Source organism: Ptychodera flava, chromosome 14 (assembly GCF_041260155.1).
Source record: "Ptychodera flava strain L36383 chromosome 14, AS_Pfla_20210202, whole genome shotgun sequence".
NCBI lineage: Eukaryota > Metazoa > Hemichordata > Enteropneusta > Ptychoderidae > Ptychodera > Ptychodera flava.
The window spans coordinates 24,131,464-24,155,532 of record NC_091941.1 but is presented as its reverse complement, the minus strand read 5'-3'; the positions used below and the strand labels follow the sequence as shown (position 1 = coordinate 24,155,532).

Here is a 24,069-nt window from a genome sequence, read left to right as displayed (position 1 = left end):
GCCGCAAAAACGCAGACAGACTGCCAAGCGCGAAGCTGCTGCCGATCGAACTCTGTGGTTATATTCAAATTCTAACGCGACTGAAAGACGACTTTTTAGGAAATTTGAGCGTTGGTGGTGGGGGATCAATTACGATTTGAACAAACCGTCAATCAAACGCTTGTATAAACTCTGTAGGATTAGCAAAAGGTGCCAAAAGGTTGAGATCAGTTTGTGTAATTAATATTATAGAAATCAAACATAGTACTGGCCAAGTGTTTGACTGGGAGGAGAACTCCACTTATGCGAGAACCTGGGATTGAAAATTGCGGCTTTAAGCCCTACTAAGAAGGTGGTGGTCATTGCCATGACGACTATCAAAATTGGCATGCAACTCTGAGAATGAAACGGTTTGCCAATTACCAGTTTCCTTTGGGTAATAAAGGTGTGGAAATATTCACATCAAATGACTAACAAATTCACTTCATGGACAGAATCTTGAAAAATAGCTTTTTCTTCTCTTGATAATGAAAAGAAATCCCTAAACTAAAATATACATGTGATACCAGCCATTATGATATATGTATTTGTAATAAAATACAAAGTTCATTTGTACTTGCAGTAATTTTTGTTTTTATTGTGTTATTATTGTTATTATATATATATAATATATATATATATATATATATATATATATATATATATATATATATAAATTAACGCAAATTACTTCAAGTACAAAGTTACTTTGCAGTAAACTTAATTTGTGTAATTATTATAACGCTCTGCTTTAAGCATCGAGCACTGTAATTTCCCCATGATAACATCTGTATACTTATATATATATATTAGATCGAGTAAAGATCAAAACTTAGTCATAACAAAGTTTCACGTCTTTCACTCATCTTCTGATGACAAGTAGAATTTAACTGATTTTCGGGCTATCTTTTGTGATCCTACTTCCGGTAAGTTCGTACACACTGAATAGACAGACAGAAAGTCAGTTGATGGGAGTTCGACAGTGGATGTTAATTTAATTGACTAGAAGAAGGTTGTTACAAGTGTATATGTGATCAAGAAATTTATTTTTTGGAATTTCACCGAAAATTTTGATTCACTGTACATGGCAGTCTACTAGAAAAATTAATATCATTTATTTCCAACACAAAACTAGCTACATCTGTGCGTTTATAGATGTTTGACAATCGCTATAAATGCAATTGACTAGAAACTCGGCATTGAAAGCACTTATGTGTACATGCAGGGTCGTACTGGTCCGTGAGAGTAGCTGGAAAATTCAGAGTTTTTTCACCATTTTGGTTTTTAATGTCAACAACTTTTTCTTGTCTTATTCCCAAAAGCATGTTGAGATATACAGTACAGCTGCGCCAGCTAAGCTTATATACATTTGTAGATTGCATTGTTATTGTTGATAAGTGAATTCTGGTCCAGACTAGAATTCAAACGTAAACAATTACAGCTCATTCCAACCTTTAATTTAAAAGAATTTAAACTAAAACGCCATATTTTGCTGAAACTGCGTCCTGTAGTTTCTTAACACTGTAAGACACTATTATCATCACGTATTATTATGTGTCTATGATTGCCTGCTATTGTGCACATCGACTTCTCACCGATAATATAATTTGTCACTAGAGTTCAAATTCCGGTTTGAAATCACTTCCTTTGAGCCATTCTGTGTACGCTTGGTCAAATTTCTCGTTGTCTGCCACGCTGAAGACCGCTTTCCATCCGCCAACCTTTCCTGATGACACAGAAAATATAAGTGATCAGTACATTTAAGGTAGGCCGATTCGACTTGCTTGTTTCTTTGTAGCTGTATATATCGTTACAAACCGTGGTACATGTATTTGCCTATTTTAAAAATGCGAACAAAACCGAAAAGCTTGGTCCCGGAAAACTGCTAGGGATAAAGTTCTGGAAACGGTGATGTATTTACCTTTCCGTACGAACGGTGAGCCCTGTGTCGGATCTACCTTCAAGACATTGACGCAATAGTCATTCTTTCTGGCCGTAGGGTTTTTCTTCATACTTTCAAAGCTGCAATGGTCAGCAATTTTCTTCACTGTGTCGTCATCCAGTTCCTTTTCGAGGAATTTTGCAATTTTCGAAATACTGCCTGCCAAGTCCTGGGCAAAAGGACAAAACAACAATACCACTACGTACTGTATTCAATTTATCACATGCTTTGTGACATGTGGATCTACATTATTTCAATACACATCTTGAAAAACCCATAGCTAACTTGATCATACATCTAGCATGCACCAAGCAAGTCATTGGAAAGTGCATCGTGTGCTTATTGGGGTATTGTACCAATTTCTATATGATGTAGGTGTTCAAGTACAGTTAACATTGGCGTTCACTTGTTTGCTGTGGAAACTTGCACGGAGAAATTGTGACACGATTGCCGTGCTTGAACACGTATTCTAAATGTCGACTGTCCAGGAAAGTGCCGCGATTAGTTGATAGTAGATGCCAACCTTTTTCATTTCTTCAAAGGTAACGAAAAAACACATTCGGTTCGTGTCGCTTGTTCCACCATGCCAGGACATGTTCTGGCCACGTCGAGCCGTCATCTAATGTAATGAACAAAAAAAGATTTAATGGGGGTTGGTAGTACATCGCTTCGTAATTAATACACATAATATGACAGGGATCAGAATAATAGATCAATGCTGTATCATGGTAGCTTCTGAACATAGGCGAATACAAGGCCAGGATAATGATGATGATGATGTCGATGATGATGATGACGATGTCGATGATGATGATGACGATGATGATGATGATGATGATGATGATGATGATGATGATGATGATAATGATGGTGATGATGATAATGATGATGTAATGATGATGATGATAATGATGATAATGATGATTGGTTGATTGATTTGTTGATCGATCGATCAATGGAACGAAAAATTGATTTCTTATTTGTTCCATAGAAAATGAACCATACAACTGTTCTAACTCTATAGCCTCTGAAAGGGAAGGCAGAACCTGCAAAAATGCTTGACGTAGAGTGAAAAACAAAGGTCGTGACTAATCATATGCAAAACGATTTCGCTATCGTGTTTAACCCTTTGAGCGCCGTAATTTCTTCTGCCAAAAGTTGGTGCAAAATTTTACCAATTTTTATGAATTTTTCTGTAACGTTTTGATAATTTTGGACCAAACAGGCACCACATTTCATTCGCTACAGTTTTTTCTCAAACTGTTGGCAAAAATCTGAGAAGAATTGACTGGGGTTTATTTTATAAAGGGACAAAAATAGACTTTGGCGCTCAAAGGGTTAATGATGGTGACCATTCTACGGCATAACGATGCAAAGGCTACGTGACAATTATATGAGACTTACTTATGACGGTTTGGGTTCCATTACGGGCGTTCATGAAGTCCGGAAGGAAGTCACTAAAACCATCATACGCTTTCTTGTTGATCGCCGGTAGTTCCTTCTGTACGAAGTGGTAGGTGGACACAGCTACATCTTTCGGATTCCTGGCCACGTATATCACCTGCAGATGATACGGATTCATTTTCTCCTTCAATTGCACATTACCCATGAACTCATAAAATAAAGGGAGAATGCGCCTCGGGGACAGATATTCGGACTCAAGTTTTTACAATTCTTTTTCCGGTCTACCACTTGTGAGGGCGAATTTTAAAGCGCAAATGTTTACCGTCTTTGTGTTTTCGAAAATCAAAAGTGAGATTTTCCTCAAAGAGTTAATATGGGGATGGCGGCCGTTTTGACTTTAAAATATCGATAAATGTTAGGTACTCGCTGATCCCTGATTTTTATTCTTGAATTGGTGATAGGATGGTTGAAGGTTTCATTGAAGAAAGTTTAAGAAAAAGTTTGTCTTTCACTCTCGAGGCGGATACTACTAGTACCTTAATCGAAAATCCGCTAAACCTGCGAGAAACTTTGATAAGGTTTTGTAAGAGGATCTTTCCGAACGAATAAAGATGGCATTCTATACTGGACGTTGTTAGTATAAATCTGCGATCATTCTGAAGAATGACTTCGACTCTGTCTGCAGCTCTGTATATATTGTACACCCCATGAACAGTTTTGAATTATACAAGTCGAGCAGGGGGACGAATGCACGTTCGGTCCTCGTCGCCACACGTCATTAAAATATGGCAGTGACAAAATTTTGATAAAATTAATGGAGGGTGTATTGTCTGAACATAGAGCATTTCAACATGACTTTTGTAGTAGTGTAACGGAGGTCATTAACTCCCCCGAGACTTTCGAAATACATCATCCGAGGCCAATCAACCTAGTGGTCATTGACACAACAGCATATCCGATATTGTCAATCGAAATACCCGGATGTCAGCCATAAGTCGATTTGGCATGCATGCAAAACATGCACTTTCTATAAAGACACCATTTTGCTTACCGGCATGTTTCCATCAGTGACTTAACTTAATTAACTGCGTTTTGCGAGTTTGTTTTGATCTATAAATTTAAGGTTGGAAATGAGAATTTCAAATAATGGTTTTGTAATGTGTCAGTTATCAATTATTATTGAGACAAGTAAATTGTAGCTTGTACAATAAATTCAAGAGCTGTATTGATATTCATGATTGAAAAAATTATTTTACCAAATTATAAATATCAATTTCAATCTGAGGTATTGTTTAATCTCTCTCTCTCTCTCTCTCTCTCTCTCTCTCTCTCTCTCTCTCTCTCTCCTCTTTCTCTCTCCCCCCCCACACACACACAGTGCATACTTTAAATAAAGATCTCGAGTATCTCTTAGCAAGCTGCGCGAGATATCCCCCAGACAGAAGAGAAGACTCCCTCCATGCACTGGAGCGAGAGGACAAAGGAGTGGAAAGCAATGAAAGTTACAGCAATGGAGCTTAAATCGTTTGCGGTACCTTTGGTTTTTTCTCGTTCATTTGCGTCGGAAGAAATTCGGGCCTTAAATGCGACACCATGACCCTCGGGGACGGCTGGGCATCGAGGTCGAACCCTTTAGGTACGCCAAAGTTTGCTAGGAGCCTACTCAAAATTTGGTCGCCTGCAGAGAGTACGAATTCTACATACGGCGCCCTCACGTCTGGCGCCACTCTGTTGACCGCTTCAGTGTCTCCTCCATTCAGCACCAATGGTATCACTTCTTTCATCCACGTTGTGCCTGCGTTTGAAGCAAAAGTCAAAGCACATTTTGAACAATTCAGCCACAACAAAATGTAACTTTTAAGCATCTGCTATCCGTTGAAGTGATGTTGACGTAAATACTATTGAAACTATCAAATGACTGGAAGGGTAGAGTTAGAATGAGGGACAGTCACACAGGCGCTTGGCACATTGCTGGGATAATAATCGTATTTAATATGTAGAATGTCTATATACGACTTGATTATTCAATAAAAGAATCACTGTACGTGATATTAGTGTAGGCCTATAGGCCTACATGTTGACTGGCATTATACACGAATGGCTATGGCTGCCTGGCTCGGGCCCGGCGAACGCACTGCATAATCATCAATGTGTAGAATGTCTACATGACTTGATTATTTAATAAAGAATAACGGTGTGATATTACTGTACATATGAGCTAGCTTAACCGAGCGGCTGTAGAGCTCTGCAGGGCTTGGGCCCGGCTTGGGCCCGTTGTCCACCGCTGCACAGACAGGATGGAAAGGTAAGAAAGCTTTTCACCGCCCGATTTCATAAATCAGCGAAATTCACGAACTCTGAGCGTTTCCGGTGATAAAAACTGGTCAACGGTCAGATGGTTGCATAAAAAATCGATCGACTGGTCTCTTTTGCCTAAAATCATACCTTACCCTATGCTACTGGCGAGAAATCGTCCTGAAATCGGCTGGCACACCAACCCAGCGCCGGACATTTTGAATCAGCTGCATGCAATGTACGCGCCCAATGAGAGAAGAGCAATTGAACGACAATACGTCATCTGCGAAGGGTTGTATGCAGACGCGTACATTGCATGCAGCTGATTCAAAATGGCCGGCGCTGGGTTGGTGTGCCCAGCCGATTTCAGGACGATTTCTCGCCAGTAGCATAGGGTAAGGTATGATTTTAGGCAAAAGAGACCAGTCGATCGATTGTTTATGCAACCATCTGACCGTTGACCAGTTTTTATCACCGGAAACGCTCAGAGTTCGTGAATTTCGCTGATTTATGAAATCGGGCGGTGAAAAGCTTTCTTACCTTTCCATCCTGTCTGTGCAGCGGTGGACAATGGGCCCAAGCGGGGCCCAAGCCCTGCAGAGCTCTACAGCCGCTCGGTTAAGCTAGCTCATATGTACAGTAATATCACACCGTTATTCTTTATTAAATAATCAAGTCATGTAGACATTCTACACATTGATGATTATGCTGCGTTCGCCGGGCCCGAGCCAGGCAGCCATAGCCATTCGTGTATAATGCCAGTCAACATGTAGGCCTATAGGCCTACACTAATATCACGTACAGTGATTCTTTTATTGAATAATCAAGTCGTATATAGACATTCTACATATTAAATACGATTATTATCCCAGCAATGTGCCAAGCGCCTGTGCGGTGACAAGTGTTCTAATTCTAACATTTTTTACGACATTGTTTGTGGGCTCATTAAGAAGCTCGTGGAATACATGGTTTTTGTTCAATCTTATTTTGTGAATGTTGGTGAAACTTCACAGGTTCATTGCACTTTCGACAGACTACAAACACATTAAAACAATAACATGATATATATCCCGTATACTCTTGCCAATTTTCAATGCTTTCATTAATAAATACATGTTATGTGATCAATTATAAACCCATTTCTGGATCAGTAAAGCATTAAAAACTATTGCCAAATAACCCAGCTCTGGGCGGCGGCTACAGAGATCACTAAAACCTAACCATGCAAGCCGGTTTCCATGCTCCGTTTCGGCGATTTTTTGCTCACGTGTTGACACACGTGGGCATATGTCGCAGCGATGTCTGTCTGTCTGTGTGTCTGTCTGTCTGTCTGTCTGTCTGTCTGTCTGTCTGTCTGTCTGTCTGTTGGTCCATTATCTCAAAAACGGCTTATCAGATCAGAATCAAATCTGGTACATAGATTCAGTTTGCAAATGGCAAGAACTGATTAGTTTTTGGTGGGTGTGGCTTGCTTACTTTTTGCTCATTTGCATAATTAATGATTTTAGAAAAACTGATATATATTAAAAACGACTGCACACAATTTGATGAGATTTGCTACAAATGTTGATCACACCAAGATCACCAACATATATCAGCAGTGGGAACCATTAAGGGTGACATGAAAGATAAATGCTAATTTGCATATTTAATGAACTTTCCTAACTAGGGATATATGTCTGATTTGACTTGATCAAAATTAACCAAACTTGGTATGTATATTAAAGATACTATGATTTAACATTATTGAAAGTCATTAAGCGTTTAATTTCAGCCAATTCCTAATTTGCATATTTCATGAACTTTGTTAATTAGGAATATATATTTGAAATGACTGGACCAAAGTTGATGAAACTTGCTACATGTATTGAAGCCACTATGATACAACATTTTTGAAAGTCATTAAACATTTTTACTTCAGCCAATTCCGAATTTGCATATTTAATGAACTTTCCCAATTAGGGATATATATCTGAATTAACTTGATTGTAGTTGTTGAAACTTACTATATACATCAAAGATACTGTGATATAACATTATTGAAAGTCAAAAGACATTTTTACTTCAGCCAAAACCTAATTTAATATTAAATGAATTTTCATAATTAGGTATATTTATCTTAATGGACTTGATCAAAATTGATGAAACTTACTATGTATATTAAAGACTCTATAATTCAATATTATTGAAAGTCATCAAGCACTTTCTCTTCAGCCAATTCCTATTTTGCATATTTAATGAACTTTCCTAATTAGAGATATATGTCTGAATTGACTTGACCAAAGTTGACAAAAGTTGCTACACATATTGCAGATTCCATGATACAACATTACTGACAATCACTAAGCATTTGCCACTTCCTAATTTACATATTTAATTAACTTTGCTTATTAGGGATATATACCGGGATTTACTTGATCAAAGTTGGCAAAACATGCTATGTACATTGATGATTATACCAGGTACTAGATCAAAACAATATCGAAAGTCATTTCACATTTTCATGTCAGCTTATTTATTTGCATATCTAATGAGCTTTCACAGCTCGGCATATATGGCTTGAAGGACTTGGCCAACAGTAATTACACTTGCTAGATAAAGTGGTGAGACAATAAGAGCAGTAAAATTACTTTAATATTTTTATTTCAGCTAATTACATATTTGTATACTTCATGACCTTTTAGAATTAATCGGCGGTGATTATTGTTCATTATGTTGATCATAATACTTTCAATGAAGTTGCAAACATGTGGCAAAGGTTCAAATTTACACATAACTGCAATATATAATGAAACACGTGAGCATTTAAAGTTCATATCCGGTTCTTTTTTATCTTTTCTGAGTACTTCACTGAATCGAACTTCCCCTTTTCATTCTATAGAAACTTGTCTTGCAATGCCTTAGTTCAAAATTTTCTTCATCCATCATCAAATAACAAGTCGCAAGTTTTTTATACTATTGTTAATCTGTGTTTGTATTATTGTGTAATGTTTTGTTTACTATTTTTGCAAAATAAATACATAAACAAAAGTCCACATTCAAACCAGCGAACATCGTCGTGACGCATTGTGTGTGGTCAAAGGTCAATCAAATCTATTTTGTGCTGTTACATCTGGTTACACACTTGCACGAACCACAATTCGCGAGAATAGCACCCGGCTACATTTTCAAGTTCACAAGAGAGATAGTGACGAAAACACCTGGTCAGTTTCCATAAACTCTGAACAATCCACTGGTGGTTCTGTTGACGTCTATTTAAATAGTCATGTTTATAATATAGACGGTGTATAGTGACGACAACTTCATTTTTTGCTCACATGTGCATATGTCGCAGCGATGTCTGTCTGTCTGTCTGTGTGTCTATCTGTCTGTCTGTCTGTCTGTGGGCTCAATATCTCAAAACGGCTCATCAGATCAGAATCAAATCTGGTACATAGATTCAGTTTGCAAATGGCAAGAACTGATTAGTTTTTGGTGGGTGTGGCTTGCTTACTTTTTGCTCATTTGCATAATTAATGATTTAGAAAAACCGGATATACATTGAGAACGACTGCACACAATTTGATGAGATTTGCTACAAATGTTGATCACATCAAGATATATCAGCTGTGAAAGTTATTAAGGGGTGACGTGAAAGGTAATTACTAATTTGCATATTTAATGAAATTTACTAATTAGGCATATATATCTGAATTTACTCTATCAAAATTGACGAAACTTGGTATGCATATTGAGGATACTATGATTTAACATTACTTAAAAAAGTCATTAAGCATTTTACTTAACCAAATCCTAATTTGCATATTTAATGACCTTTTGAAATTAAGGATATATATTTCAATTTACATGACCAAAATTGATTAAACTTGCCATGTACATTAAAGATACTATGATAAAACATTATTAATGTCATTAAGCATTTTTACTTCAGCCAATTCCTAATTTGCATATTTTATGAACTTTCCTAATTAGGGGTATTTATCTGAATTGACGAGACCAAAGTTGACGAAACTGGCTCTGTACATTAAAGATACTATGATAGAACATTATTGAAAGTCATTAAGCATTTGAACTTTAGCCAATTCCTTATTTGCATATTTAATGAACTTTCATAATCAGGGATATTTATCTGTATTGACTAGACTAAAGTTGACGAAACTTGCTATGTACATAAGATACTATGATATGACGTTACTAAAAGTAATTAAGCATTTTACTTCATCCAGCTCCTAATTTGCATATTTAATGAATTTTTAAAATTAGGGATGTATATTTGAATTTACATGACCAAAATTGATGCAACTTGCTATGTACATTAAAGATACTATTATGTAGGCTAACATTATTGAAAGGCATTAAGCATTTTTGCTTCAGCCAATTCCTAATTTGTGTATTTAATGAACTTTCCTAATTAGGGATATATACTTGGATTTATTTGATCAAAGTTGGCATAACATGCTATGTACATTGATGATTATACAAGGTTATACCAATATTGAAAGTCATTTTGCACTTAAGTTTTCGTGTCAGCTAATTTATAGTTTGCATATCTAATGAGCTTTCAAAGTTTTGAATATATAGTTTGAAGGACTTGACCAAGGCGATTACACTTGCTATATAAAGTGGTGATACAATGACGGCAGTCAAAGAAATCAACTATTTCTATTTCAGTTAATTGCGTATTTGAATACTTAATGACCTATAAAGTTAATCTGTGGTGAATATCTTTCATTATGTTGATCATAATACTTTCAATGAAGTTACAAACATGTGGCAAAGGTTCAAATTTACACATAACTTCAATATATAATGAAACACGTGAGCATTTACAGTTCATATCTGGTATATAATTGTGTGAGTGGCGGATGTTGATCCCGGTGCTAACTGTGGACAGTGTGGTGTTTTGTCACGCAGGATGAGATCATATCATGATAACGGTGTTCACGTGTTTTACGCTGCACTGTGAAGCAAACATTACAGCCGTGTGTTACCTTTGCACCCTATTGCGACACATTACTAGGTCGTTTTGAACTACTTAACAGTAATCATGATGACATCACCTTGGTCCACATGCCTCATTGGCATGTATTTTAGGCTCTGGCAAGGTCAATTGTTGACTCTTTTTACCATGACCGCACAGCTTTGATAATGAGTGAATGCACATTTATCATGGTGCACGTCGTCGTATCTATCAGTATGGCCTATTCAGGTCTGCCCAAACCTTGAGAGCTACAGAATTGCAGAAGTTAGCGTTCTTCTGTTGCATGGACCCAAGCAAGCACACAGACTTACCGGATTTAGGATACGTCAAAACGAATATGTCGTCTGATCGAACTTCAAAGTTCCTGACCTTTTCCACGTCAATGACCGTCCCCGAGTTTTCGATCGTCTCAGCGTCCACCATCGTAATTTCTATCAAGTTGATGGTCGACAACAATGGTAAACTTTGTGCAAGTGTACTACTGGACGGTTACTTAGTGTGCTGGAAGCTCTTTGAACCGTGCCTCTTCTGCGAGTCACCTATTGGTTACCTGTGCGTCGCTGCAATGAGGGCTGGGTCAGGCTGTATGACCTCTGTGGTACTCACAGACATAAAATAAACCACACTGATATTGATAAGCTTGGACGATACTAAGATAACGGACTGTCCAACCCACCAACAGATATGATTGACCTTGTCACGATTACTTTTTGCCGTGTTTCGTCACTGGTATCTCGTTTTGTGTGATATGATCAACTACAAAGAGAGATACAATACTTGCTAAAATCCTGCCGTGGAAGGCAGATTCATATATAAACGTATCAAAGACAGTTTTAGTGCTAAGCATCGATGATTTATTTAGTTATTCATTTATTTATTTATTGTTTATTTATTTACTTATTTATTTTAATTTTTTTATTTTTTTATTTATTTACGCATTATTAATTTATTTATAGTTTTCAGTTACTTAATTTGTTTATTTATTCATTCATTCACTTATCCCCTGAATCAAAACTTCCGCTTTTAAATTGTAGAGAAAAATAATTATATGGTCTCCAACATTTAGCTGGTAGATAAATACAATATCTCTCTTCGACAAATGATCACTGATGGCATCTGTGACATTGGGCCTTAGTTAGTGACCACTACCTATCTGACTTATGATATATGGCGGGTGCCACATGTGGGGCAGGATGCGCTTACTATTTTCGAAACACCTGACATCACTTCTTGGTCTTCTGGCCAGAGGTCCATATATCATGAATATGACTTTGTTTGTGTACCGTCTATTTACTGTCTGTTCTGTGCTGTTTTGTGTCTATGTTTACAACTATTGTCTTACGAATTCTGACCTACTGTCATTGGATTATGGATTGGTATGATTGCGATTATTTAGGTCAGAAATTCTCCGGCTTTCCAATCTTTGGCGATATCGAAAGCAAATCACCGTACCATGTCAAGTGTATCTGTAATTAAAGTGTATGGGCGGTTGTCTGTTTCCATAAACTCCATACAAGTCCAGCGGTGGTTATTAAGGGAGCGTTCAGTTATTATGGCCGGGGTGGGCCGGCAAATTCTTCCTGTGCATCAGTCAAAATAAGTGACCCCCCTACCCATTGCACAAAAAAATTGCTGACCCCTTTAAGATGACAAAAATTCCATGGAACCCTACCCCACCCCATTGCTCGAGTAAAACTGCACAGACAAACACCTCTTGAGGGGGCAATAGAATCCAAAAAGATTCTCAGATATTTTCAAATGACACCCCTTAACAAACTCACAATGCGTTCAAATCTCCCCTATAATTGCTATAATTTTGAAATCCCCTTTAAAGAGATTGGACAAATTACAGGTTGGTCGCAGTTTTTGCGCAAGCATTTATGAAGGGTCATGAAATTTCATGCATGCCTTTTGGGGAGGTCACCCGTTTTTGCACAACTATTAGAAAGCAAAATGTGGCTGATATAGTGCTTCGTCCTAGAGTATCAAATCATAATACATGGGAGTCTATTGGGCAAACTATTAACATTTTCCCATAAAAAACAATCTATATTTGTACATTTACATATGTTTGATGATTCATGTAAATGTACTTTGCTTGCAGTGGCAGGTAAAAAGTGCGTGTGTGTACAAAAATTTGATATTTGGATTTAATTGATAATGTTGATTCACTATACATGGTAGTCTATGAGAAAACTATATAATACTTTTTCAATACAAAACTAGCAATATCTATGCATTTATAGATGTTTGATAATTGACATAAACGTACTTCATTGGAATAGGGTGGTTACAACTTGTATGCGTACAAAAAAATTGATTTTTTTTTTTCCGAGCATCGAAATGTAAATCTACCATACATGGTAGTGTATGAGGAAATTATGAATATTTCCTTCCAATTCAAAACTACCTAAATCTGTATATTTATAGACATTTATAATTCATTTAATGCACTTGATTAGACTATAGGGTGGTTAAAGTGGATGTGTGTGCAAGAAATTTGATTTTGGAATTTCACAGAAATGTAGATTCACTACACGTGGAAATCTATGAGGAAACTATGAATAATGTTTTTCCAGCGTAAAACTAGCCAAGTGTGAGTATTTATAGATGTTTTATAATTCATTTTAAAGTACTCGATTAGACTAGGATCGTTACAAGTTGATGAGTGTGCAAGAAACAAGATTTTGGAATTTCACGGAAATGTTGATTACTATACAGTAAGTATATAAGAAAAGTATGACTATTTTTTTTTACAATACTAAACTAAATAAATCTGTGCCTTCATAGGTGTTTGACAATTGATACAAATGTACTTGATTCAAATAGGGTGTTTAAAAGTTACGATGTGAACACAAAAAGTATTATTTCACTTTTCATTGCAGTCTACAGGTAACTGTTAAATATTTTCCCTGACAAAACTTGCTATATCTCTAATATGTAAGTAATAGGAATCGTTCATTGCCCTCAGTGGGCTCAACTTACAAGAAGACAAGCCTGAGAGTTGCTAAGGAAGATGTTCATGTGACAGATAAATATTCAGATTTGCAGTTAAATGACTTCAGAAAATGAAATCATGCGGAGAATCATTTTTATTTTCCAGAGTATTTTTGAATACAGAAACTGCATTTTGACGGGACAGATACTTATGAAAATGAAGTGACCCCCGCCCCCCCCCCGTGCTTTTGAAAAAATACATGACCCATCCCCTGCGGTTTTATAAATTTAGGTGACCCCCTAGATTTTGCCGACCCACACCCGGCCGTAATAACTGAACGCTTCCTAATTTTAACGCTTATTGATATGTAGTCTTTCTCTTGATGACGACTTCATTACATGGTGCATATTGACCTCAGTGTGTGTTGATTCGTGACCGTATTATTCCGTTACACATTGAAAGATACATGGTCCTTCAACAAAGGACCGTGAACGATACGACGTTATCGTTTGCTCGTTGAAGCAAACGACACAGCCGAGAGGTATCTTTGAACCGTTACAATGATGACATCATCGTCACAAGCTGACGCTGGAGGCGCTGCTGCATCCACACGGGCGTGCATGCTATGGCGCAGACTGGGCATTCCCTTATACAATCAGTGAATACACTCATACTATCATACTAATCATAATAACTTTGTAATACTAATATTAAGTATAACAAAGACGGATGATGCACATTGACTTAAATCATCAGTATGATTAAGTAGGGATATGGTGTTACCGTGAATATCATGAACCCGACACATGGACCACGGTCACCTGTGTTCTTAAATTCAGCTCTGCGCCTCTACGCCCATAGACGTGTGTTCATATATATGCCTGAGTCTTCTTCGCAGGCAGGTGTACACACACGTCTATGGGGCGCATAGGCGCAGAGCGGATTTTAGAATACAGGTGACTCCCGGGGGGGTAACTCCCATGGTATCAGAAAGGGTATACTTTTCACGAGGTGTTGGTATGAGAAAGGATCCGGTTTAAAACACAAACTGACATTTGTTAAAAAATCATGCTGTCAACACTGGAAACCCATGTAGGCCTATCTACATCCCAGATCTACCATCAATATTTCCGATCTGTCAGTTTGACTGTTGGTACCTCTGGTACGCAAGGCGAGTGCGTCGTATCTGTATACGTATGGTATTGTATGGTATCAGCACGCGTGGGTATCAGATAGCTGTGGAAACGCAGCTATCTGTTGGCGGGGTAGGTGAGTTGCTATGCGGGTCAAAGGTCAACCCGCCACTCACATAGCAACTCACGCTACCCGCCAAGAGATAGCTGCGTTTTCACAACTAGGTATCAGAAAGGGTAGGTTTTTTTGCTCAAAACTGGTATCACAACAGTTTGGGTTTCCATGTTCGTGCGGAGCCCCCCCCCCCCCCGGTACTATTAGCCATGGAGTACCCCCCTGGGAGGTGACTGTGCATAGACTTACCAGATTTAGGATACGTCAGGACGAATATGTCGTCTGATCGAACCTTAAAGTTCCTGACCTTGTCAACGTCAATGGCAAACCCAGAGTTTTCGATCGTCTCGGCGTCAACCATCGTAATTTATACAAAGTTGATCGTCGACGACAATGATACTTTCCGCAGCCAGCTGTACTTATAATCAAGGGCTGTTAATAGTAGTAGGTGAGCTGGAAGCTCTTCGTTACGGTGGCCAAAAACTCCCCGACTTAGAATTTCTCTCCGACTTATGTGTCAGCATTCAATGTAGCGTCGCATTCAATTGCTTCTCTGTCCGCATTCAAAGTCTGCGTCGCAGTCAATGATTTCTGTCACCAACACATGAGGGCGCTGGCAAGTTTTGGTAAGCGTAACCCTCGCTCCATGACCATGATTGCATACGGAAAAGTATCACTCTTTCAGTGTTCGTGATCGCGAAAAGCTCACTGATTTCGAAGGTAAGTGACAAAGTTATTCATTGTATTGTAAGCTTATGGGGTTTATGATCAAGCCAAGGGGGTATGCTGCTCACCAGTATGGATGCCTCCTATGGGTCCCACATGAGCGTCCGAATGTAACACGGCAGCCCGTCCCACAGCTGCCAATACATCCAGGGCTAGACGGTGGCTAGATCATAAAATATATATATATATATATATATATATATATATATATATATATATATATATATATATATATATATATATATATATATATATATATATATATATATATATATATAAATTAGATCGAGTAAAGATCAAAACTTAGTCATAACAAAGTTTCAGGTCTTTCAATGATCTTCTGATGACGAGTAGAATTTAACTGATTTTCTGGCTATCTTTTGTGATCGTACTTCCGGTAAGTTCGAATACACTGAATAGACAGACAAAGTCAGTTGATGGGAGTTCGACAGTGGATGTTAATTTAATTGACTAGAAGAAGGTTGTTACAAGTGTATATGTGATCAAGAAATTTATTTTTTGGAATTTCACCGAAAATTTTGATTCACTGTACATGGCAGTCTACTAGAAAAATTAATATCATTTATTTCCAACACAAAACTAGCTACATCTGTGCGTTTATAGATGTTTGACAATCGCTATAAATGCAATTGACTAGAAAAGCAGGATTGAAAGCACTTATGTGTACGTGCAGCGTCATACTGGTCCGTGAGAGTAGATGGAAATTTAAGAGTTTTTCACCATTTTTGTTTTTAATGTCAACAACTGTTTCTTGTCTTTTTCCCAAAAGCATGTTGAGATATACAGTACAGCTGCGCCAGCTCAGCTTATTTACATTTGCAGATTGCATTGTTATTGTTGATAGGTGAATTCTGGTCCAGACTACAATTCAAACGTAAACAATTACAGCTCATTCCAACCTTTAATTTAAAAGAATTTAAACTAAAACGCGATGTTTTGCTGAAACTGCGTCCCGTAGTTTCTTAACACTGTAAGACATTATTATCATCACGTATTATTATGTGTCTATGATTGCCTGCTATTGTGCACATCGACTTCTCACCGATAATATAATTTGTCACTAGAGTTCAAATTCCGGTTTGAAATCACTTCCTTTGAGCCATTCTGTGTACGCTTGGTCAAATTTCTCGTTGTCTGCCACGCTGAAGACCGCTTTCCATCCGCCAACCTTTCCTGATGACACAGAAAATATAAGTGATCAGTACATTTAAGGTAGGCCGATTCGACTTGCTTGTTTCTTTGTAGCTGTATATATCGTTACAAACCGTGGTACATGTATTTATCTATTTTAAAAATACGAACACTCCGAAAAGTTTGGTTCCGGAAAACTGCTAGGGATAAAGTTCTGGAAACGGTGATGTATTTACCTTTCCGTACGAACGGTGAGCCCTGTGTCGGATCTACCTTCAAGACATTGACGCAATAGTCATTCTTTCTGGCCGTAGGGTTTTTCTTCATACTTTCAAAACTGCAATGGTCGGCGATTTTCTTCACTGTGTCGTCATCCAGTTCCTTTTCGAGGAATTTCGCAATTTTCGATATACTGCCTGCCAAGTCCTGAGGAAAAGAATAAATATGCAAAATAAATGTACTGTATCCAGTTTATCACATGCTTTGTGACATGTTGATCCGCATTATTTTAATACACATCTTGAAACCCCCGTAGCTAACTAGGTCATACATCTATATAGCATGCACCAAGCAAGTCATTTGAAAACGCATCGTGTGGTCATGGGCTATTGGGCTAGTTCTATCTTGTTTGCTGTGAAAACGTGCATGGAGAAATTACGACACTATTACCGTGCTTGAACACGTATTCCACATGTCGACAGTAAAGGAAAGTGCCGCGATTAGTTGATAGTAGATACCAACCTTTTTCATTTCTTCAAAGGTAACGAAAAACACATTCGGTTCGTGTCGCTTGTTCCACCATGCCAGGACATGTTCTGGCCACGTTGAACCGTCATCTAATGTAATGAACAAAAAAAAAGAGTATATAACTTTAATGAGGGTTGGCAGTACATCGCTTCGTAACGAATACACATAATATGACAGTGATCAGAATAATAGATCGATGCTGTATCATGGTAGCTTCTGAACATGGGCGAATACAAGGCCAGATGCAGAACATCACTATGGACATAATGTTCTTAAAGGATGATGATGATGATGATGATGATGATGATGATGATGATGATGATGATGATGATGATGATGATTGGTTGATTGATTGGTTGATCGATCGATCGATCAATCGAACGAAAAATTGATTGCTTATTTGTTCCATAGGGAGCGAACCATACAACTGTTCTAACACTATAGCCCTGAAAAGTAATGCAAAACCTGCAAAAATGGTTGGCGAGTGAAAAACAAAGCTCGTCACTAATCACATGCGAAACGATTTCGCTACTGTGTTTAATGATGGTGACCACTCTAGGGCATAACAATGCAATGATATGAGACTTACATATGACGGTTTGGGTTCCATTACGGGCGTTCATGAAGTCCGGAAGGAAGTCACTAAAACCATCATACGCTTTCTTGTTGATCGCCGGTAGTTCCTTCTGTACGAAGTGGTAGGTGGACACAGCTACATCTTTCGGATTCCTGGCCACGTATATCACCTGCAGATGATACGGATTCATTTTCTCCTTCAATTGCACATTACCCATGAACTCATAAAATAAAGGGAGAATGCGCCTCGGGACAGATATTCGGACTCAAGTTTTTACAATTCTTTTTGCGGTCTACCACTTGTGAGGGCATAATTTTAAAGCGCAGATGTTTTACCTTCTTAGTTTTTTCAAAAGAGTTAATATGGGGATGGCGGCCGTTTTGACTTTAAAATATCGATAAATGTTAGGTACTCGCTGATCCCTGATTTTTATTCTTGAATTGGTGACAGGATGGTTGAAAGTTTCATTGAAGAAAGTTTGAGAGAAAGTTTATCTTACAATCTCGAGGCGGATATTACCTTAATCGAAAAAATCAATTTTAATCTGTTTTATGGTTAAGCCCCGCCACTGAGGTATGTTTAATCTCTCTCTCTCTCTCTCTCTCTCTCTCTCTCATCTCTCTCTCTCTCTCTCTCTCTCTCTCTCTTCTCTCTCTCTCTCTCTCTCTCTCTCTCTCTCTCTCTCTCTCCACACAGCCCTACTTTGAATGAAGATCTCGAGTATCTCTTAGCAAGCCGTGCGAGATATACCCTAGACAGAAGAGAAGACTCCCTCCATGCACTGGAGGGAGGGGACAAAGAAGTAGAAAGCAATGAAAGTTACAGCAATGGAGCTTTAATCGTGTGCGGTACCTTTGGCTTTTTCTCGTTCATTTGCGTCGGAAGAAATTCGGGCCTTAAATGCGACACCATGACCCTCGGGGACGGCTGGGCATCGAGGTCGAACCCTTTAGGTACGCCAAAGTTTGTTAGGAGCCTACTCATGATTTGGTCGCCTGCAGAGAGTAGACGAATTCTACATATGGCGCCCTCACGTCTGGCGCCACTCTGTTGACCGCTTCAGTGTCTCCTCCATTCAGCACCAATGGTATCACTTCTTTCATCCACGTTGTGCCTGCGTTTGAAGCAAAAGTCAAAGCACATTTTGAACAATTCAGCCACAACAAAATGTAACTTTTTAGCATCTGCTATCCGTTGAAGTGACGTAAAATACTATTGCAATTATCAAATGGTGGAAAGGGTAGAGTTAGAATGTGGAACGGTGACAGGTGTTCGAATTCTAACATATTACGACCTTGTTTGTGTGCGTACCTGCATACCTGTAATTATTTTATTTCATGCCTGTAATTATTTTTTTCATATCTGTAATTTTATTTCATGCCTGTAATTTTTATTTCATGCCTGTAATTTATATTTCATACCTGTAATTTTTTTTCATACATGTAATTTTTTTATCCCTGTAATTTTTATTTCATGCCTGTAATTTTATTTCATACCTGTGATTTTTTCATATCTGTAATTTTTATTTCATGCCTGTAATTTTTTTGTTCATACCTGCAATAACTGGGTCAAAAGTCTACTTTCGCATTGAAAACTATTGCCAGTAAACCCTCTCTGGTCGGCAGCTACAGGAGATCACTAAAATTAACATGCAAGCCAAGCCCGGCCCGGTTTCCATGTACCAGTGCAGCGATTTTCTTTTTTATCTTTTACGAATACTTCACTAAATCGAACTTTTGGGGCCCGTTGTGGTCAAAATTATGTTTTATTATTTTAGTATGTTAGAATTAATTTTATGTAGACTGGAATTAATGTACTAGCATCTCGAATTAATTGTATGTTTCTTTTAATTAATTTTTATATGCTTTAATTAATTTTGTGTAGTCATGCCGAATTAATTTTATGTGTTCCAATTAATTATTTCTGCTTATCTTTGTTGTAATTAATTTTACGTAGTCTAGAATTAATTTTGCTAACATTTCAAATTATTTATATGTTTTTATGTGCCGGAATTAATTTTATGTAGTCTAGATTTTAATTCTTCATTCCTTCAATTAATTTTTTGGTTCAAAATATTTTCACGTGCTGCAATTAATTTAATGTGTGCTAGAATTAATTTCTACAAGTGTCTTGAATTAATTTTGTGTTCGGTCGAAGTAATTATGTGTGTTCGCTCGAATTATGTGTTTGAGCGAATTAATTATATGTGTTCGCTCGAATTAATTATATGAGTTTGGGGCGAATTAATTATATGTGTTTGCTCGAATTATTTTCGGCCGATCCCACAGTCCTTTGCGCACGCTTTCTTAAATCAATATGGCAGCTCCCGACCTGAGTGGTATTATTAATTCACAGGCGCTCGAACCGTGATATGTGAAAATGGAAATCAATAAACTGATCACAAAAACTTTTGTAGTGTTGTAACGCCCCTCCCTGTAGAGATTTATCTCGAAGCGTCCCTCACGTGGCCAAGACGTGTGAAGGTCATTGACTCAGATCGTACGAGAAGCAGATAAGAGATAGTGTGATAGTTTAATTAATTATTGGTTAAGATTTCAATGAGAACAATCGAGAATGGGATATTCCATGGTGTGATCTTATTTAATCTTAAGAATCAATCAAAGACTGGCGGGAAAATTACCACGTGATAACTTTAATAATTATGTAAGTTTAGAGATGTATTTAACTTTGTAGAGAGCTTAGACTAGAGAGAGACGGAGACTTGAGATCAGACCGTTGACAGTGAACGTTACGGTCGCCATCTTGCAATAAAGTACAAGGTTGTGTTAAATCTACATCTTGGTGTGTCGGCTTCAGTTACTGAAAGCATTACGATCCAGGCTGGTACCTCTCAACTCGTAATTCCCCTAACTACGAGCGCAACAGTGTCTCCTGTCTGAGGGATCGTGTATGTGATTGCCCATAGAGCGAAGCCCGATCAATTTTGTGTTTACGTCAGACGCAAACGTTCACCCTTTCTATCGGGCTCTGCCAATCATCGAGTGTACTGTAGTGCAGTGTACCGTAAGCGTATGCGGCATTTGAAAATGAAATCTGCCGAACAGATATCTACGAATATGAAAACCAATAAAGAACTTAACAATGACCACGAGGAAATGTCTCCAATCTTGATTACTGTCAAATGTCTCTAATTACAAATATAGCATATGGCAATTTCACCTCTATCTGTATATATATATATATATACCTCTATCTGCACAGGCGCTTAAACCGTCGCTACGCGAAGCCGGCCTGTATACGGGAGGAGAAAACTTCCCCTTTTATTTTATATAAAATTGTCCTCCGATATTATGGTCTGCAATACTTGGGTTCAAAATTCTCCTTTACCCACTATCCAATAAGTGACAAGTATTGTTATACTATTGCTAATCTTTGTTTGTATTATTTTATACTGTTCTGTTTACTATTTTGTGCAAAATAAATAAATAATAAAATAGCATAAAGTCAGCATTCAAACCGGCGAACACCGTCGTAACTCATTGGAGTGTGCTCAAAGGTCAACCAGAGCTATTTTGAGTTGTTACATCTGGTACACACACGTACGAACCACAATTCGCGAGACTTGCATACGGCCACATTTTCAAGTTACAACAGAGACAGTGACGAAAACACTGGGCAGTTTCCGTAAACTCTTAACAATCCACTGGTGGTTCTGTTGACGTCTATTTAAATAGTCATGTTTATAATATAGACGGTGTATAGTGACGACAACTTCATTTTATATAAATTGTGTGCGTGTCGGATGTTGACCCCGGTGTTGAATGTGGACAGTGTGGTGTTTTGTCACGCAGGATGAGATCATATCATGATAACGGTGTTTACGTGTTTTACGCTGCACTGTGAAGCAAACATTACAGCCGTGTGTTACCTTTGCACCCTATTGCGACACATTACTAGGTCGTTCTGAACTAATTAAAAGTAATCATGATGACAACACCTTGGCCGACATGCCTCATTGTCCATGTATTTTAGGTGCTGACCAGGTCACTTGTTGACTCTTTTTTACCATGAACGCCGAGCTTTGATAATGAGTGAATGCACAGTTATTATGGTGGATAATGCACGTCGTCGTATCTATCAGTATGGCCTATTCAGGTCTGCCCAAACCTTGAAAGCTACAAAATTGCAGAAGTTAGCGTTGTTCTGTTGCATGGACCCCGCAAGCACATGGACTTACCAGATTTTGGATACGTCAAAACGAATATGTCGTCTGATCGAACTTCAAAGTTCCTGACCTTTTCCACGTCAATGACCGTCCCCGAGTTTTCGATCGTCTCAGCGTCAACCATCGTAATTTCTATCAAGTTGATGGTCGACAACGATTGTAAACTTTGTGCAGTTGTACTAAGGGACGGTTACTGGGTGTGCTGGAAGCTCTCTGAACCCGTGCCTCTTCTGCGAGTCCACCTATCAGTTACCTGTATGTCGCTGCAATGAGGGCCGGGTCAGGCTATATGACCTCTGTGGTATTCACAGACATCAAATAAACCACACTGATATTGATAAGCTTGGGCGATACTAAGATAACGGACTGTCCAACCCACCAACAGATATGATTGACCTTGTCACGATTACTTTTTTCCGTGTTTTCGTCTCTGGTATCTCGTTTTGTGTGATATGATCAACTACAAAGAGAGATACAATACTTGCTAAAATCCTGCCGTGGAAGGCAGATTCATGTATAAACGTTTCAAAGACAGTTTTAGTGCTAAGCATCGATGATTTATTTAGTTATTCATTCATCTATTTATCTATATATTCATTTATATATATGTATTTATTTGTTTATTTATTTATATTTTTCAGTTACTTAATTTGTTTAGTTATTCATTCATTCACTTATCCCTTGAATCAAAACTTCCGCTTTTTAAATTGTAGAGAAAAATACGAATTTATATGGTCTCCAACATTTAGGTCAGAAATTCTCCAGCTTTCCATCTTTGGCGATATCGAAAGCAAAATCACCCTACCATGTCAAGTATATCCGTAATTAAAGTGTATGGGCGGTTGTCTGTTTCCATAAACTCCATACAAGTCCAGCGGTGGTTATTAAGGGAGCGTTCAGTTATTATGGCCGGGGTGGGCCGGCAAATTCTTCCTGTGCATCAGTCAAAATAAGTGAACCCCCCTACCCATTGCACAAAAAAATTGATGACCCCTTTTAAGATGACAAAATTCCATGGACCCCCACCTTTTGAGTAAAACTGCACAGACAAACACCTCTGGAGGGGGCAATAGAATCCAAAAAGATTCTCAGATATTTCAAATGACACCCCTTAACAAACTTACAATGCGCTCAGATCTCCCCTTTTGAGTTGGTATAATTTTGAAATCAACCTCAAAAAATTGGACAAATTAAAGGTTGGTCGCAATTTTTTGCACAAGCATTTATGAAGGGTCATGAAATTCACGCATGGTTTTAGGGGAGGTCACCATTTTTTGCAAAATAGTGTTTCCTTTTAAAATATCAAATCATAATACATGGGAGTCTATTGGGCAAACTATTAACATTTTCCCTTTTAAAAAACAATTTTTATTTGTACATTTACATATGTTTGATAATTCGTGTAAATGTACTTTGCTTGCAGTGGCAGATAAAAAGTGCGTGTTTGTATAAAAATTTGATATTTGGATTTAATTGTTAATGTTGATTCACTATACATGGTAGTCTATGGGAATATCATGAAATATTTTTCAAATACACAACTAGCAATATCTATGCATTTATAGATGTTTGATAATTGACATAAATGTACTTCATTGGAAAAGGGTGGCTACAACTTGTATGTGTTCAAAAATTGATTTTATGAATTTCAGAGCACCGAAATGTAAATCCACCATACATTATAGTGTATGAGGAAACTATGAATATTCTATCCAATTCAAAACTACCTAAATCTGTATATTTATAGACGTTTATAATTCATTTTAATGCGCTTGATTAGACTAGGTTGGTTAAAGTGGATGTGTGTGCAAGAAATTTGATTTTAGAATTTCACAGAAATGTAGATTCACTAAAC

The 24,069-nt window shown here is 37.8% G+C and overlaps 2 pseudogenes; both read right to left on the bottom strand.

Annotated features, from left to right (window-relative positions):
* Nucleotides 1-983: 983 nt before the first annotated feature.
* LOC139149855 (sulfotransferase 1E1-like) lies at nt 984-11,129 on the bottom strand (annotated as a pseudogene).
* A 4,985-nt stretch (nt 11,130-16,114) lies between these two features.
* Nucleotides 16,115-22,501, bottom strand: LOC139149853 (sulfotransferase 1E1-like; annotated as a pseudogene).
* Nucleotides 22,502-24,069: the final 1,568 nt, after the last annotated feature.